Here is a 19,937-nt window from a genome sequence, read left to right as displayed (position 1 = left end):
TTTGGATTTGTGATCAGAAAATGACGACGGAAAAACCTTTTTTATTTAGAGTTCATTACTTACATTTTGGATTAGAAACCTACGCAATTAAATATAAATAGAGTTTTTGTTCATTTGAATGCTAAATTGCTTGCAGTGATTATTACTTCCAAAAAGAAAAGTTTCAAAATTACTTAGGATATACTGAAGAACTAATGAGTATGGTTTCTATTTTTGGGTATACATAACATTTTCTAATATATATCCGAGTATTTTTTATTTTGTAAAGGTTATTCTAATAAAGTACTTAAAAGTAGCTACAGCAGTAGAAATATAAATATCGTTTATTCTTGATTATTCACACATATTTTCTCAAAGATTTGTAGTTGCAAGTAGATTAACTTGTCATCGAAGATGTCTTCATAATATAAAGACCAACTGAACTGACGCTCTTTAGAGAAAATTTTGAAAAAAATAAGCAAAATGTTTCGAAATAAATTTTGCATATGTGTCTGGATGAAGACTAAATACGTTAATGTTGCGGACATGTCTTGCACAGCGTCCGCAAAGGAATAAGAAATAGCATTTTTAGTGTAGCTGCTTTTTATTGTATTATTTTTATTTTTGTAATGAAAGGTAAAAATAAGCAAAGCAATTATTTATATATATTTGTTGCTACTAAACCGGAATTAGTAATGCATTTGTATCGAAAAAACAGTAGGTTAGCTTACTTAAGTGTTCGATGTCTGGTAAATGATTTCTAATAAGACGTCTAATAGATGAAAAACACTTTAACAAAAAAAAAACATTCGCAAAATAATAAGACATTTATACATATATGAAAACTGAAAATTAAAATTTTATTGTAAAGTATTATTTCACAACCCATCAACTTCATGTACTCAACGTTTACTGCCTTGAATACGAAACGTTAGTAGTTTAAATGTCTTTATTCATTATATGAAAAAATTTTAATTAAATCTTAATTATTGTAAATGATTTTATAACTATTTTTTATGTACCAATATATTTCAATTAGAGAACTGACATAAATGATTTGATATATGTAAATCTTTGGAATATATTTTGTGTGTATAATTATTTAATTAAATTGTTTTTGCTGTCATGAAATTAAATAAAGATACAAATTGAATATTTTACCATTAAAGCTTATGATTTAATTATATAAATAATATAATTTATTCTACAAAACAATCTATAAAATTTTTGTTAATAATATCTAAATTAAATCTATTATTTCATATATTTTAAAACAATTAAGTCATATATTAAATATATCACTCTACCGCTATCATATATATATCTATATATCACTCTACCGCAATTAAGTCATATATTAAATATATCACTCTACCGCTATTCAGAAATGAAAATCTCAATGCAGGAACAGGAAGTTGATATATACTCGAATAATTTGACCGTCACTTCTATATGGATGTGTAGCTTTTAACAAAACTTCAAACACTACTATTTGCCAACTAAAAATTGCACAAAGCTAGGCGCTGGGAAGACTTTTCAAGGTACTATGGTACAAGGACCAATGACATCCTTAAGGACTTTAAGATTGATCCGATCAAAAAATACATGAAGGATAAAGCCCTGAAATTATTTGCGAAAACTAACAGACTTACCAACACCGCATTATCGAATCTCAGAATGGTTACAGGCTTCTCGGGGAGGTATGCAGATCTGAGGTCAATGATTGCTTAGTCTGGTGAAGTGATAAACAATAATCCAGTCAAGGCGTAAAGAAGGGTTTTGAAGATACCTGGAGTTAATAAAGAGTAAAAGTGCTCAAGTGCAATGGCTCAAATTGCGTCAAGTTTATCTATTATGTAGTTAATCATTTTTACGCGTGCAGCCAGGATTTAACTTAGTTTACACCCCAATTAATAGCATAAAAACAACAAAAACTTAAGAAAAAAAATAAATGTGCTACATAACTGTACTAAAAACATGAGCAAAAATTTCTATATAAAAATTGTAAATATAAATCAGAATAGTTGCAAACATATTAATAAAGTTAGTGATTTCTCACCATATCAAAAAGTATTCTGCAACTATAACAAGTTATGTACAGTATCTCTCTTACATAAAGCACTCGTAGATATTACCATAAGCGCTTGATTTTACTAAGTTTATAAAAAAAAAATTTATGTAGAAATATTTTTCTAAGCAGTGACTGATTTGTATTTATTTTTTGTTTGTTTCAGCATTTTTGTGACATTTCTGTGAATCCAATTTAACTAGCAAATAAACGTTTAAGTATAAATAACATGGCCAAAAGCAGGATTGTTTGCAAATAATATCCAATGTCAATATTACCGCAGCGTCGAGTATATTGCATTTAAATGTAAGTATCTGTACAAAGCACACATAATTCGCAGAATATTGTATTTTTTAACATATTTTTATATTTTTTTTTTTTTCATCTTTGTTAAAATATATATATATAAAAAAAAAAATAAAGAAATTGTAACCGAAACAAATATGCTTTTAAAATATTTGTTCAGCTTGTACGCTTGATTTAATAAAAGAAAATACTTTTCAAACAGTTGGTAACACTGGTGCATTATTGCAACGAGTCAACGGCATTGAATTTTGATTTTTGTTTGTCTTCTCTTATATAAATTTGCATTATTTTATTTTTTTAAAATGCTTTTTTGTTTTTGTTTTTTGTTTGTTAAATGTTGCATTTCATAAATAACTAAAAGCAAAAGCATATAAATCTACTTTTTTTGACATTTGTCAGTTGCTGCAAAGTTTTTTTCAACTCATTCATACCTACATATAGTAGCTTTTTATTTTATATAGATATATATATATATATACATATATATATATTAATTTCTGCACAAAGTTTTAATGTCAATGCGTTGTCATGTCGTCATGTCAGCAAAATTATTTAAAAAGTGCACGTGGCAGCAGTGGAAGTCTTATTGTTTCCCTGACAAAGTAAACTTTTTATGGTTTAAATTACTTCAAATCGTATGCCAGACTCACATAGATTTCAGATAAATATAATGCCGTACACCTTAAAACAATAATTTACATTTTTTTTATTACTTTTATATGCAAAATAAAAAATTCGAAGAAGATTTGTTTAACAGAAATAGAATTTTAAAGTAATATAACTTTATTGGCGTACTTTATGCTTGCTTTTATTCACATTCGCTACTTCAAATCAAATCATGTCTTCAAATCAAACTTTTAAATTGGTAGAACCGGCTAGCTAACTGAGACCTCATATAGACCTGTAAGATCCGTACCATTAACACATTACAGTACTAAATGTCTCAGCTTATTTTAAGCGATGTTTCATTATAGAGGAATATAGAGGACGAAGCTCAGCTTTTAAAAATCTGGGAGTTCCAATGAATTCTAGTCAAGTTTTTAAAATAAGCTAGAAATAGAGAAATAGAAAATAGAGTAGATGTAGTATAGATTATTAGAACAAATAATATTTAGCTTATGCACATATGTTGTAACTAGACCAACTATCGTTCAAAAGTTCCTTTAATTCAAACTTATCAGATATTCAGAAGATTTTTAATCGAATATGTATGGTATTTCCTTTTAAATGATCCTGGTAACTTTGTGCAAAACCCATTTACTGAGCCAATTAAGTGTTTAAAACAACGTAAGATGCGGACACCTTATAGTATGTTATCACTGCTTACTTAGTAAGTTAATCTTATGTTAGTATGGTTAATTTCATTTACCGTACAAAGAGTTTCCGTGCTTTTTAATTTACTTGAAAATAAGGCAAGAAAAATTACCAAAATACGAAATTACTAAAATATGTCATATGCTTTATATGTAAAATGTAAACAAACAACAGCTGAGCTATAAAGAAATGAATTGAGAAAGTAAGTTTTAAAATCATTGTTTTTTATTGATTAAATATGTAATAGATATATAAAATATATATAAAAATGATTTAATATATCAATTATATGTATAATGCTTTTGTGTTGTATTATTAAGTGAAGTTTATTTAAACAAACAGAAGCTCTCTCTCACCATTCCTCTCTCTGTCTCTTTTTCTCCATTCCTCTCTCTGTCTCTCTCTCTCCTTTCCTCTCTCTGTCTCTCTCTCTCCTTTCCTCTCTCTGTCTCTCTCTATCTCTATCTCTCTTTTAGAACATTCAAAGAACTTTCTGACACATAAAAGCTCTTTGACATGCAATAAGTATCTTATGTCATTGGAAACGACAAAATATTAAAGTTACTTACGTAACTTACTAAGTAAGCAGTGGAGACATGGTATTATTAGTCCAGTAGTAAAGCTCTTTCACATGCAATATGAAACTTATGTCAATGGAAACGATAAAATCTTAAAGTTACTTAAGTAACTTACAAAGTAAGCAGTGGAAGCATGGTATTAATCCTGTGATATTAGATTTTTATCTTTCGCAAGTAAAAAAAATCACTTGCTATAAATTAATCTCCAATACGGAGTTATGACTAATGAATTCTAATTGCCTGGTATGTCTTACCTAGCAAATGTTTTAACTCTTAAATTTAAATGGTAAAATTGCTATTTTGTTTGTATTCTTCTGAAAGATGGAATATTTAGATTTCATCTTTTTTAAACATAGTAATTAATACCAATGAAAAAACTGCATAAATTGATATTTCAACCAAAATTTTCATAACCGGGTTTCTGGCAACAAAATGTCGCCTATTCGTTACTTGAACAAAAGAGGTAACATGGCCATCACTAAAACCAAATTAACTACCATATAAGAAAACAGAACTAAATCTAAAACTTATTAGAAGAAGAGCTTTGGAAATCTCTGTTAGTTTTCAGATGTATCCATAGTATTGTTTTTTATCATTTCATTCAAAAAAAATTACATTTTATGCGTTTATACAATAATTTTAAATTAAGTCCTAACTTTATAAACTTTCCTCACAATAAAACTTTTCATAAACGTTAACTGCTTAAATTTTTAAACCATTTTTTTTAATATTTTGTCATAGACCATTCAGCTTTGTAGAAAACTTTTTCTCGAGAGCTACAAAGCAATGCAATATAAAACTGACATATCTGGTACTTTACTGTTGTTTTCCGCTTACAAAATATTTACTTGTAAAATTAAAATTTAAATAAATTCAGTTAACAATGAAAAAGTTTTTTTTTTTTTTGAGTTTTGCTTTTTACTAAACCGAAACTTATTTTAATAAAATAAAAATATATACATAAATATATAAATAAATAAAAAAAATGAAAGAAGAATATGCCTTCGATTGACTAATGAAGCCACAAAATACTTTAAAAATAATTTTAACTGATCGAATGGCTGTCATTGTGCCAAATATCATATAACCAAATAACTTATACAATTTGGACATATTAAAAAAGATAGAAATATATTGTTATATTTGTGTGTATATATACTTATATATTTATAGACTGATATATTTTAATAATCAATTCCGTATACACTCTTATGTCATGAAACGAGTACGAATGAAACTTTATCCTATGCCACATTGTGTGTCATAAGAATATTATTTTTGCATTCGTATTCAAATGCGTCGATGCATTTTATTTGCTTATTGAAGTCATATAGTAAATAAAATAGCCAGCAACATTCGAGAGTATATAGAGTAAATATTACAAAAAAGATACTTACACTAAAGCTGGGTCAAGCCAAATGCATACACTCACTCAACTGTATGGATTGATACTTACTGATATTTGCAACAAATACGACATGGAAATAAAAATGAGAAAATTGATTTACGAGAAAATTGAAATGAATTTCAATAAATTTTCTTTTTATATGCGCCACAACAACACAACACATACACTTCATATAAGTATTTAGTTTGTTTGCAGGATACTTGAATATTAATGAAGATTGATTTCCAACTCATTTCGAATTTGCAAAACGCAAATCAGAACTGTTGGATTAATGAAAATTAATGCAAAATCTTATAGACTTATATGAGTGATGTTACATATACGAAAAAAATGGAAGACGTAAAAAGCAAATAATCTTATTATGTTATTATTTTAATAGAAGTGAAAAAATTTTGATTTATTGGATTTGCAGAGAAGCAAATATGAAATCATATAATAAATTAAAAAACAAAATTTTCCATTTATTTTTATAGAAATTTATATTAATTTATATGTAACTTAGCTCAGTTTATGCATAATAATTTTCATCTTTTCATATGCTACTTTATAAGTATGCACATATATCTATATATTTCTACACATATTTAAATATATATGTGAAATAAATGTATGGTTTTATGTAAATTAGCTGCTTTTTAACTTTTCAACTTTAAGTTGGCATAAACAACAGAGTCCCAAAAGCCTTTACACAAATTCAAAATAATAGCAAAAATTTATTATATCAAAGTCCTTCTATTCTTTTTCATCCATGCCATCTCATGAAGAAGTCATACATACACCCGCCATGCTATATTCTTTGTTGTGTTGGTACTTATTAAATTTGTGCTTCCCATTTTGAAACATACTCGTAAATAATTTAATTTCTTTTTTTTCTTTTTTCAAAAGTACAAAATATGAATCCTTAGTATTCTAAAACATTTTATCTTACTACAAAAAAATAAAAAAATATTAATAATAATATAAAGCAAAATGTGAAATTATGTTTATCCCTGCACGTATAGCAAATTTTTCTTCTTACATTTACGTACGTGTATATCCTTTTTTCTTTAGATTATAACACATATCCTTGTAATATATTTTTTTTATTTTGAAAATATGAAAAAATTTACATGAAAGTTAAACTAATAAGTGAGGTGTTTTAAACAATTAAGGTTGACTCAACTGCTTACACTTCAACTTTTCATGAAAGGCTATGTAAAAACCATTATGGATTTATGAAAGAAGTTTTGAACAAATAAATTAACTTATGTCAAAAAATAATGCAGCCTTGTTATTTATTTAGTAATATTTACACTGTGACTTCTGTTGCTATCTTCATCATGCTTTGAAGACGCCCAAAGCCTTGGGAAACTTGAGAAATTAAAAAATACATATTGTACACAGGATATGTACAGCAAAATATAATGAAGTCTTATAAAGTTTTTATCCCCACTTCTGTTGTTGTTCTAGTTTAACTTGAAGTTTTATTAGATTTTAATAACCTAGCTAACAGTCTTAGCAACTGTTGAATTTGGTGATATAATTAGGATCTTATAGAGATATTGAAACTAATTTAGAATCAGATTTAGTAAAATTGTTGACCAATAAAACTTCATAGCAAATCAGTCAGCATCAAAGTTGTAAAATCAGTTCAGAAATTTAACGAATGGCTGAGGTCATACGATTTAAAAACACGGTTAAAGTGTCCTTAAAAAATCAAGAAATTTATTAGGAAAAAATAAATCTTTAGTAAATTACTATACTTTGACTTAAATTACATGAGATTGGTTCCTGCTGTCATATGCAGTTACCTATATGCCTTCTTTCAAGATTCTCGGCAACTGTTGAGTTTGGTGTTGTGATTAGAACTGAGGGAATAGCGATATTAAAATCTTAAGATCAGTAAAAGATCAGTTACACTAAAAATTGCATATCGATATAATGTGTTAACTATTTTTATATAGTCTGAGTAGTAAGAGACCTATGTATTATACATAGAGTCGTGTTTACGCTATATGTTTTCTGCTTTTATATTCGTATAGTTTGTATATGTCATAATACTACTAAAAGCTTGCCCAAATTATTTTAGTTTTTCAATTGACAACCATTCCTTTGTGTTATATAGTAGTCATCCTATTATAAAAACTTTAAAAGTCTGGGAATTTTATTCTGTGTATAAAATATTCGAAAACAACGTAAAAAAATATCGCATATAAGAAGCAGATTTATTTCTTCTGTTAAATAAATATTAATCAGAACTATTCTATAACAGGAATATAACTGCAATACAATTGGAATAGTAATTGAATTCGTCCAGTGGTGTTCTGCTATCATTAGCGAACGTATCGGCATATTTATAGATTATTTCTTCTGTTAAAAAAATATTGTTCAGAGCTATTCTACAACTGGAATATAATTAGAATAGCAATTGAATTCGTCGAGTGGTGTTCTGCTATCATTAGCGAACGTATCAGCATATTTAGATTTCATATTCAATGTCTTTTTAACCTTTCTGGTAACATTTTCACCGTTCACAAACTCGTGGTTCACATCGTGAAGCCCCTTATTTCACATTTTGAATAAATTAACTTCTTTAACACCTATGAAGGACCTATTCATATCTTCGAAAAACACAAACTTATCATTCCAGCTGCCTAATAGTTAACACATATGTTATTGACAGTGCAACCAATATATAAAAAAGACTCGATTCCAAAACCAAGATAAAGGTCACGTTACATTAAAGTTTTTGATCACACTTCGTATGCATATATGAACATAAAATACAATATATATCATTTGTAATTTATAAATTTATATGTAAACAATTGTCTCATATTTACTTAATAAAAAAAAGTAATTAAAATGAAATTCCCTTTCGTGTAATCATTTTTCAGGCGACAAAATTGTAATTAATTTTTATTACATTTCGCGTGTCTAAAGCATATTTAAGCTTTTGAAAGCGGCAGTAAGCGACATAACTGCAAAGTTATCACATAAAAATTTAACTAAACTAATATTAATCATTATAAATAAGCACAAACATATATGTCTTTTTTAGATTTTATCTCTCATAAACTTATGGTACTTTTTACACTCGAGTTTTTATATATAAAAGTATAGTAAGTACGAGGAATTCTAATGTTGACTATAGCCGTGGCGTATACATTGTATAGTGTATACATTGGCAATGAGACCTTTACGACTGCACGTGCTTATGCGTACTTAAAAATATGTTAGTACTCATATAATGCGATTATGGTTAGCAGCACGATACTTACTTACATACGCCATCATATCATGCCCGTAACCTTACTAAGCGCGCTACTTTACTTGAGTGGCTTAAAGAAATGCATTCTAAAGCCGTATAAGTTGACAGCTAATTTGTGGTATTATTTGCTATACCAACATTCCCGTTACTTGGGGTTGTTGTTGATTTGAGCTGCTCCATTTTTTTACTATCTAGTTTTATATACAATACATAAATGTATCTAGTGGTATGCACCAAACAATATTGCTGCTGCATAAAATGTATCCTTAACTTATTTTTTGGCGCTTTAAAAGTGTACCACTCAAATACTTATGGGATCGTAAAATAAATTTAATTTTATTTTTTGAATTTTAATATTGAAACATTTATCACGCACTGCGTGCAATGTTGTTTTTTTCCTCTACAAAATTTTATATTTTCAAATATTCACATATATTTTTCATACAAAACTTGCAGTCTCTCTATTTCTGTTCGCAGTTATGTTTGGCACTTTTGCACCAGAATAGTTCCTTTATGTTTCGGGTTTCCACTGGTAACTAACTAACCTCGTTGCTAAATGTATATTTTTCCAGCGATTTGGCTTTTTTGTTTGATTATTTTTCAAACGTCAGCCGTTGGGAGTCGGAGTCGGAGCCGGAGTCAGCACCAGTACCAGCAATAGTGAAATTCGGTGCGTGATTTCTATGCATATTGCACTTCGTTTGCACAACAAAGCCAAGCAAGCAAACCCAATATAATGTTTACCATTATTATGGTAAAATATATATATAGTCGAAATATTTTTTGAGGCATTATATTTGGCTTTTTGTGCTACTTTTGGTTGCAATGTGATATTGTGCTTTGCATGCAAAGGAGGAAAAGTGAGTTAGTGCACTGTTACATTTAATGTTGCCAAAGTTGCAAATATATGGTTGTAATTTTTTTTCTTAAATTTTGTAAAGGTTTTACGGTAAAAAGGATTCAAGTCAGATTTTCGGAAAAGCAATTTTCACCAAAAATTTATTTTTCCTAGTTTTATGTGCAAAATGCATTAGATTTTTTTTTTATTAAATGTGTTTTACAAAACAAGACAAACAAACGTTACGCTAAAGTAACTTATAGTTGTTACCCCAAGTTTTAAAGTACGTATATAGATTGCAAGTTTTTAAAAGATTTTAGTAACTATATTAGGTTGCAACCACGAATTTTCGAGTGGTGAAAACCACTGTTGGAAGTAGGATGTTCGAGACAAATTAAAAATGAAGCTAGATCTGGGTGTTCTCTCATGTACGTCAACGATGAAAACATAGAAAAATCAAACGAAAGAATAACCATAACAGAAGCTGCTTAAAAAATCGAAATGTGGCATAAAACGTAGTATAAATCATCTAAATAAAAGCTGTCTTAGGCAATATGAAAAAATCTCATCAAGTTTGGTAAATAAAAAAGATACTTTTATCGATTTTGTCTGAATGCTATGATATAATTCCTTACGTTTTTTTTCCAACTGATCTTTGCCATTATTACAGAAAACTATTGTGATGAAGTGATTAACAATAATCTAGTCAAGGTGTAAAGAGGGGTTATGAAAATACCTCGAGTTGAAAAAGAGTATAAATGCTTAAGTGCAGTAGCTCAAAACAGCTTCAACATAATATACATACCTATTTTATACAATTCGTAATTTGAGTCAAACCCGGGAAATTGCCGGGTTATTGAAGAGATACTATTTGAATCTTACACTACGACAACATGCTGTTACCCGGTTACCCGGAAAGCATACCGGTTAAACTATGCAACAGTTCGTTTGAATCTCATACTACGACAACATACTGTACACTATGTTAACGGTTAAGCTATGCAACAGTTCATACCATATTTTTTCTATTTGTCAAGCTTAAACAAAAACACCCAAAGAACATCCATTTTTATAAAAAACTAGTTCTAGATTATGCCTAAAGGAACATAATCCAACAGGGTTTTTCAAATTGGAAACTGCTAGGACATAAATGCCTAACATTAATAGGACGTTACCTTAAAGATAATGGAATAAATATTAAAATTTATTTACTTTTTAACTTGAATATTGAAAGACGTCATGTTTCGAGGGCGGCTTGGTAAGTCAGTGACTTTTTGAATTTCTCGCGCAGCTGTAATCTACTAGTGGGCAACTTTCTAATTTTGAGTAAGCTACGCCGTTCAGTTAGTGTTTGATAGCCGTTCAAAGCAGACAACCTCGTGAATTTTTACGAAAATGGAAAAAAGTGCACTGTTGCATTTGGAATAACTGCGCGGGCAATTCAAAAAATCACTGACTTATCAAACCACCCTCGTATCCCAGGCTTAAATGATTTTTTTGACCTAATATTCAAGCATTTTGACCCAATCATTGTTTTTCCTCGTTATTAGATCCACCAAATATTTGCAAATTATTCTAATGTGACTATAGCCTTTTGAATTCAAATTTTTGTATTAATAAAAATTTCTCTATTCAATATTAATAAGAGAGTTTAGAAAAACACAACTACTAATACAACTACAATAATTTTTGATTGCTCTATAAATATTTAATTGGGCAATAAAATTTAACAGATCTAAAGTATGCAGATCTGAGGTCAATTATTGCTTAGTATGATGAAGTGATAAACACTAATCCAGTCAAGGCGTAAAAAGGGGTTTTGAAGATACCTCGAGTTACTAAAGAGTAAAAGTGCTCAATTGCACTGGCTGAAATAGCTTTAACATAATAATAGAGTTAATCTAGATTGAATGCAGATTTATCAATCGATACTGCCATATGAAGTCACAACATATAAGATTGATATTACCACTCTGCTTACTCTATTTATATCAAATAAAATATTATAGTTTGCATATATATAAATATATATCCGACTTTAAATTAAATAAGCAACATCTCTAATCTTTAAAAAAATGCAAAGAATCTATAACTTTATTACATGCTTTCTATTTAAACCATTTTAAAGTCCTCTTGAACTATGCATTAAATACTTAATATATCAAGTTTTTGCTAAGAAGTTGTAATTTTCCTATAATTGTAAATTTTCCACATCAACTTCTGAATTTCGTTAATAATAAGTTTTCTGAAAATTATGTATTTCAGTCCACATTTTTTTGAGATGTTGCATCAACTAATTATACGTCAAGTAAAATTTACAATGTCGAAACTTTTTAAATTTATTCACAATTTTATGGCAGTTTTTTCTTTTTTTATGATTTTCTTCTTCAATTTTAATAGCAAATTTTCAAGATTAAAACATTTTTCAGTCTAATTATGTAGAGTATTTATGGGAACTTTAACGAACTCCTCTAATGGATGAAGTTCAAATTAGGCAAAAAAAAAAAACAAAATTCTTTTTGGCGCTCGCAAACTACGTAATTGTATTAGCAAAAAAAAAAAGTAATTGCACAAGTGCAGATAAATTTTTTTGACTTAGTCATTTAAATTCAGAGAAAATACAAATGTATTTTTAGTGCAGTTTTCACACAAAAAATAGAAGGAAATGTCATTTTAATATGGCTTTATGGACTCGCTTCGCATATGTGAGCAACACAACACGTTCCTTACGCCATTTCTGCCTTAACATTGGCTTTGAAGAATGGCATGGCATGGCATGGCAGGCAGCAAATGCAGTAAACATTCAAAAAAATATTTGAAGTATTTACAAAGAGTTGAGAATGTTGAGGTCATTAACTTCGTCTTCAGTAGTAGCACAGCGGCGCATCGCTGTACTTTATGACTTGGAATTGCGCTACATTTGTATGGTTACTTGCTACAGCCCACTTACGAGTCAGTCAGTAGTGGTTCTGGTGCTGGTGCTGATGCTGGTGCTGGTGAGAAGTGTACTTGTGTACAAATGTGTTGCCAATGCCAAGGAAAAGATGATATGAGTAGTCACATGTGCATTGTTGTTAGCAAAAGGAAAAGCGGCAGTTGCCTGAACAAAAAATGCAATTCAAATATTTTACCGCCGAATTGGTTTGCTGTTCGTTTATGCTGAAATGGTATAGTTAAGTTTCCTTCTACTCGTACTCTCGTACTCTGGATTTCTTATGCTTCATGTTTCTGTTGTAGTACGGATTAGTGCGAAGCATTTCTACAGTACACAAAATCATGTGCACACTAAATTTTTATGTTGAAATGCGGTAAAGAACGCGGCATGACATGCCACTTTGATCCTAAAAATGGAAATGAAATTTTTACAGAAGTCGTGCGAACAGCAAAAAACGTTAAGATATCAGCTATTTTATGTGACAATAGCAGCAGTAAACAGAAGCTTCATGTAATAGTTTGCTGTCCTGTCCCTTCAGTGCGGCTGCACGAGCTAAGCAGTTCAGTGCATAAGTTAGCTGCTTTAGTGATATTTACTACTTCCACCAGTAGAGCAAGAAAACAACAGAAAAAAAACTATCTAACTTTATTGGTATTGTGGCAAGTTTAGCTGCTCGTTGCGCTGATTACATATCGTACGCATATGTCACTTGTACATGTTCCAATCCTAAAACGGCGACGAAGACTACTATTGCTGGAATCACATAAGAAAAATTGACTCTGATTCAGAATTTTGTGACATTTTGTCTGTGCTAGCAGCTTGATACCGTTTTTTCAAAAGATTTGGTACTGTTAATCTTCCGCTTATCGTTTTTTATTCTTATTACTTCTGTGGAGACATAAAGTAAAATTATGGTTCCTGCAAGTAATAACAAACGTAGGAGGGGCAAGGTTTTGTTGCAGTTTAAGCTTAAGTCGAGTAGAGTGGAGTTAAAGCTATATGAATGTACTATATTCTTTCATAATCGTTTATCTCCGCGTTTTGCATAAAAACCATATGTGCACATACATCTGTCATGTTAATATAAACCTCAGAAAAAATTTATGATTTCGGTTTGAAATGACTTTTCTTTGGCAGAAACCTGCTAATTTAATTTGATATATGACTGTCGTTAGCATCTTGGATGCGAATCAAGCAGTCAGAGTAGAATGCACTTGAAAACGTAATTATTTTTTATTTTATCTTTAATGGGAACACATTCTACACTTACTTATAAAAATAGATAAAATTTATTTAGTTTTGGGAAACTTAAATATAAATTTTTCCTTATCTTTTTTATATCTTAAAAACTTAGCATTTATTTTTAGTACTTTCGTCTTTTTGTTTTATTTATGTATTTAATTAAAATAAAATTAAAAATAAAAGTGAAAATAAAAACTAATTATAAAAATTAATTAAATATAATTGAAATAGAAAGTGAAATAAAGTTTATATATAAATACTTTTTTTTGAGCTCCGTATGCCATTCGTATTTAAAAATACTACAACGGAACTATCTAATTTTGATTGAAAATGTTTGCAGCAATTGATTTTCGGCGCAATTCGAATTTGCCGGACATACCGATTTAACCATTAAATTTAATTACAAATTTTTAATTAAAAAAAAGAAAAGGGTATGAAAAAAAGACATTTTTGGCAACTTTTTTGCTACAAAATATGCTGGATGATGAGACGGACCACTTATTGCTGGCTTTCATATAAAAATTTTAAACTTAGAGGACCAGAAATATCTTGGAAACTAGAGGTATCTTGAAGAGAGGATATCTCACTAAACTAAGCTATTTTAAGTTGAGCTATAGCGTAGAGAAAAAAATTGTTTGATATAGCTACTACACAATAAGACAGATGGCGAGTCTACTTATCATTATTTTTCATATAAAAATTCTTAACTTTAAAGAGGTGTGTTTAGCTGTGTTTACTAAACTCCACTGTCAAATAGACGTGCCTGAAAAATCGTAATCGTTCCGAATTTTCAAATATTATTATTATGTTCAAATATATTAATATCTTCGTAAATTCGAAAACCTTCGAATTTCGGAACCTTTAATATTATTTTATTATAGCAATCTCTACGGTGCACCCCGACTTTTAAGATCTTCGAAAACCTTCGAATTTCGGAACCTTTAATATTATTTTATTATAGCAATCACTACGGTGTACCCCGACTTTCAAGATCTTGATGCATACTAGAGCAAATCTTTAATGTAAATTAAATTTAAAGCTGTCAAACTCTAAAATTTTCTTTTCAAATTTTAAGAATTGTTATGGTTCGACAAGATTAGTTGTTTTAGAAAGTTTTACTACGTAAACATTTTTGTGAATTGTTTACTAATTTATAAACGAGTTAAGAATAATGCAAATATTATTAAAAAAAATGTTTTATGTATTGCCGCTTTTAATCAGAACATTATATACAATACACTTATGCAGTGTAAGGTCTTAAGGTCGAGCTATCCACCAAAGCCATCCTGCTTTATAGTACATTGCAAAGAGACATACATAATCAAAATCTTAAGCTGACGGCCTAACCTCTTGACATATTTATAAAGCAATCTACTTCATTTAAATTTGATAATAGCTTTTAACTGCATCAACTAGATTAACAGACGTTGATTCCATGACAATCCCTTTGATACAAACCATATAACAGTTTTTTTGTTGTCGTTGAACACCACATTGTAGACTACATGGACTCGCTTCGCATATGTGAACAACACGTTCCTGATGCCAGTTCTACCTTAACATTGGCTTTGAAAAATGTCATGATAATCATATATTTGTTGCCATTAAGCAGAATAGAATACTTTATGCTTTGATGTTCACCCTCGACCTTACTGGAAGAGATATTGCTACTATTAGCTATGCTAACTTTGGTGTCGCTCTTTAGTTCATTACATCTATATTACCAAGCCTCTTCTTTACAGTTTAAACATTTGTTACCTTACTGCATATTTTAGTTTCTTGATAGGATTGCTATTTGCACTGAATAGCTTCCACAGAAAAAATAATCACGTTGGTTAATGGAGTGTTGTTTGCGATTGATACAAATATAATTTAAAAGACGAAATGTACCATATATATGCTATATATATGTACATAAAATAAGCTCAAAATTGTTAGTCACATTTTTTAACACTAGTTAATTAAATACTTGGCCCTATGCTCCAATAGGAGTGAAGAACGGCAGTAAGTAAGTCAATAAGGACTTAAGTTCTTGAAGTATTATTAGAAGTATACTAATGCATAATGTATATTCTATATATATAGCATATAATTATATAAGAAATGTATTCCCTGCAGCAAAGTTTAGTTACATGAGATATTTTTTTTTTTTCTTAAAAAAGATAGATTCTGAATAGAATGAATTTTTTTGGTACCCTTTTCTATTTTTCGTTAACTATATCCATAAAAACCTGAAACGAAAGTGTATCATAAAAATTTAAGACATTTTCTAATATTTTTATTTTAAAGGACCCTAGTTACACTACTACAATGTAGTAAAAATGAAATATCAGCAATTGCACTCTTTAAATAAGTTAGTACTTAACCGCAACTGGTAAATCATGTTCACAGCTGTGACTAGCATTAATTTAGTCATTAGTGACAAAACTGACACTTAATAAACCTAAAATCTTATTTTCGATATAATAAAAAATAATAGCTGCTATATGTAACATTACATTTTACTGTCTCACTACCATAAATGTATCTAACTTCATACATTATAGTTGAGGTTTTATTACACATTAGATTGCTCACTGGTGACTGTACTTACATTCACAACTGAGTTATAAAATCACACATTTTTATGGTACATTTTGTGGTGGGAGTAACAGATTTGCCACCGTCACTTTCGTGGTACAACGGAGATCACTTCAACCCATAACGAATCTGCGAATTATGCAATTTTTAGTTAATAAATTTAAAGTGATTTTTTTTTTCTTAACATCTGCATGTTGTTTCAGTTTTAGTTAGTTCAGTTTGGTTATCTGCCAAATTTTTAAATATGCACAAAAAGGTGCATTTAAGTGCAAAGGTGCAAATATGCATGCAATATATTTTTGAATGCAATTATATGACCGACCATACATGAATGTATAAAAGCTGGTAAGTAAGCATGCAATATTTTTGGATTTTAATTTATGCCAATGCACATATTGTAAATTATGCATGCAATGCTCTCTACTGAGCAGCAACACATACTGTGTAAATTACAATGCCAATGCATCTTCATCAGCAACGTAACCAACTGCTGCAGCAGCAGCAGCAGTAGTAATATTGTACATATAGTAACACAATATTGCATACAAGAGCAAAATAGTATAGCACACCATATGCACAAATAATAGTTTCCCTCGTAAAATTTTACAGTAATTTACTAATTAAAGTGAAAAACTGCAGAAGTGGTATGCGGTAGGCTGTGCAAACTGACTTCAACTATTTTAGTGCTCGTACACAGCATATGAATGCTTATAGGATCTGAAAATTGCAGACAATAAAAGCGCAAAAAATACGTTGCTACAAAATTTAATTAGCAATTAAATATTTCAATGGTGTTCCTGGTGTTGCTGGTGTTACTAGTACTATTGCTCTGCTATTGGTGCTATTGCTGCTGGGATTGTTGCACTTCATTAGAAAAATGTTGGTTGTTTATCATATTTCTTGTTGACTGACTTGAATTGGTCTGACTTTAAAAAACCACACCAAAACCAAAAAATAAATTTTAGTTTGTTTTGACTTTTATTAGCGTTGACCCACTTCGTCGCATGGTGTTAATGTTACTTCCAATCCACTACTGTTACTGCTACTGCTGATACTGCCTGCTTACATTGCAATGGTTCCGTATTTTGCTTTGCTTGTAGTTTCAGGGAATTGTGTTATATTTTAGTTTCAGTTTTTCCTATGAAGCAAAACCGAAAATTGTACAATTTTCAACTTAAACCAACACAACTCTTTTGTTTTGTTTAGTTTTTGTATTTCTAACTAATTTTTTTCTAATTAAAATCGTAGCCAACCTATCTGCAGTCGTCCACATATCTGATACATAGTTTTTTCCGATTTGTGTTAATCTTTCTTGCTTCCTTTGTACTCGGACTTGTTTTTGCAGTTGTATCTTTTTGTGGTTTTCAGTTGGCGCTCAAGGGGATTTCACATTTCACCTCTCATTTGTATTATTTACTATGAGTTTTACGAAAAATTTTAAATTTCTTTTTTTGTACATTTTTTGTATTTGTGTCTTTCTATTGTTAATTTCACATTGTAATTTACATAGTATTCTCATTTTTAATTCCGAATGCAAAAGAAAATATTTGAGGTTTATCAAGCACAAATTACACATTTGATATTCAAAAGATTTAAATATTTACAAGTCCAAATTCATTAAATTCTCTACACTTTAAATGAAAATGAAAATTGCTTTTAAAAATTGACCAAATAACTTTTAAAATGTTAAATTCCTACTTTGTTTCCTTTTCTTTTTGGAATTGTGAAATACCCAAAGTTCTTCTATGCTCCACTGCAGAGTTTGTATAATTGATGAGGGACTTAAATAGTTTCCAAATAATTTTTGCTTAACATTTTTATTATTTTAGTCAATTCCATTCTAATAAATTCATACACAATAACACTTCATTTGGATGAAAACAAAACTTGCCAAAATTGTTGAAATAATTGTCAAGTTTTTATTTTAAGCATAATGAACAAGCACTTCATGTCCTTTGGTGATACTTTTTGTCACAAAGTTATATGCATTTTTCAAACACAACTATTTCTGACAAATTGTGGTAAAATAAAATAAGTTTTTAAAATCAAAAAAAAAATAATAATATTTTTTAAATTTTTGCACAAAAAAATTGTATTCTTCTTTTAGATATAGTTTAAATAAATCCTCAGTTAATAGTGTATAGTATATAGTGTTCTGCTAAAAACAGGTCTATATTACTTCTATAAATTGCTTACTTTTTCTGACAGTGTGTATTAGTCAGTTGACCATCATGCCCAAACCCAAAAGAAATTTCTATTTTTCTGTTCTTACTTATTACAATTTTTAACCCCTAGTAAAATAGCTCCCCAAATCGAATTATGTTATGACGTGTTGAACTTGATCTTTAGTGTTCAGAACAAGATCTTAGCCGGAGTGCAAGGTCACTTCCTAACGTTAGACCCCAACAATCTTTAAGTTTTACTCTAAATAAAAACTCAAATTAATTGGGTTTTAAGAAATAAGTTACGGGACCCTTTCTAGCTTGTTTCTCGATAGTTACTTACTTTACTCTGAATTTTGCATGGCTGGCATCCAGGCGAGTGACATTTCTTCCGTGGCAGTTAATTTCCATAAAAATTTTGAATATTCCCTAAATTAACTGTTAAAAACAATTTTATATACACTCGACTAATAAAATAAATAAATGTTATCTTTCATAACGTCATTAAACCCACATTACTGATTACTAAAATTTGTGTTAAGGTCTAAACGACTATATGAATATTTTCTATTAAAACTTAGCTAAGTTAATTTTAAATTAATAAATGCCAACACCTTTCTTAGTTACAATTTTAAATTATTTAATTCACAAAAAGTCCTATACAACACTAAACATTTCCAAAAACAAAAAGTATCAAGGAATGGGTTAATACCTTCATTTACCATTTATCATTTTTGTTTTGAAGATGAAGATATTTCACTCGTAAAATGACAAAAAGAAAATAAGTGCATCAGACACTAAATTAAAACTTTGGATTTAAGCCCATATAGAGTATTAGCTTTGCCTTTACGGCCCTATACTCCTCCTAGGAGTTAAAGGATTAAATATAGAGAATTTGCTGATTTTGAAAACTATCAACATGAAGTCATCCAGATTTTCACCAAAACCATAACAAGAAAATTCAGTTCTGGAAGGGCTTTCAGGTAATTTCTTGAATTAAAAGTTTGTATCTTAAAATTTGTATCTTATTAAACAATTTTAATATTATAATAATTATTATACATATATTACTAAATTTATTCCGGAGGTTAGTGGATTTTGAGTACGTATCAGATGAAACTTTCCACTAAAATCTTTTAATATAAGTTGTGCTACTTGAATTTTCTCTTCAATCCAATAATTTTACAACCGGCGTTTCATTACCATACATCCGAAAATGATGAATTTTTGAAACAATTGTTTAAGCCATACTGCGGGTTATTCATGTTTATAAAATC

The 19,937-nt window shown here is 29.2% G+C and overlaps 1 long non-coding RNA gene across 1 annotated transcript in view; it reads left to right on the top strand.

The window, feature by feature from the left end:
• Positions 1-19,937, top strand: part of LOC119670864 — a 60,723-nt gene that overhangs the window by 17,994 nt on the left and 22,792 nt on the right. Inside the window, exon 2 of the long non-coding RNA XR_005251739.1 lies at positions 2,214-2,353. This is a non-coding gene — a long non-coding RNA (uncharacterized LOC119670864). The remainder of the gene's footprint in view (positions 1-2,213; positions 2,354-19,937) is intronic.

This window comes from Teleopsis dalmanni, chromosome 1, assembly GCF_002237135.1.
Source record: "Teleopsis dalmanni isolate 2A chromosome 1, ASM223713v2, whole genome shotgun sequence".
Classification (NCBI taxonomy): Eukaryota; Metazoa; Arthropoda; class Insecta; order Diptera; family Diopsidae; genus Teleopsis; species Teleopsis dalmanni.
This window is presented reverse-complemented; position numbering and strand designations above follow the sequence as displayed.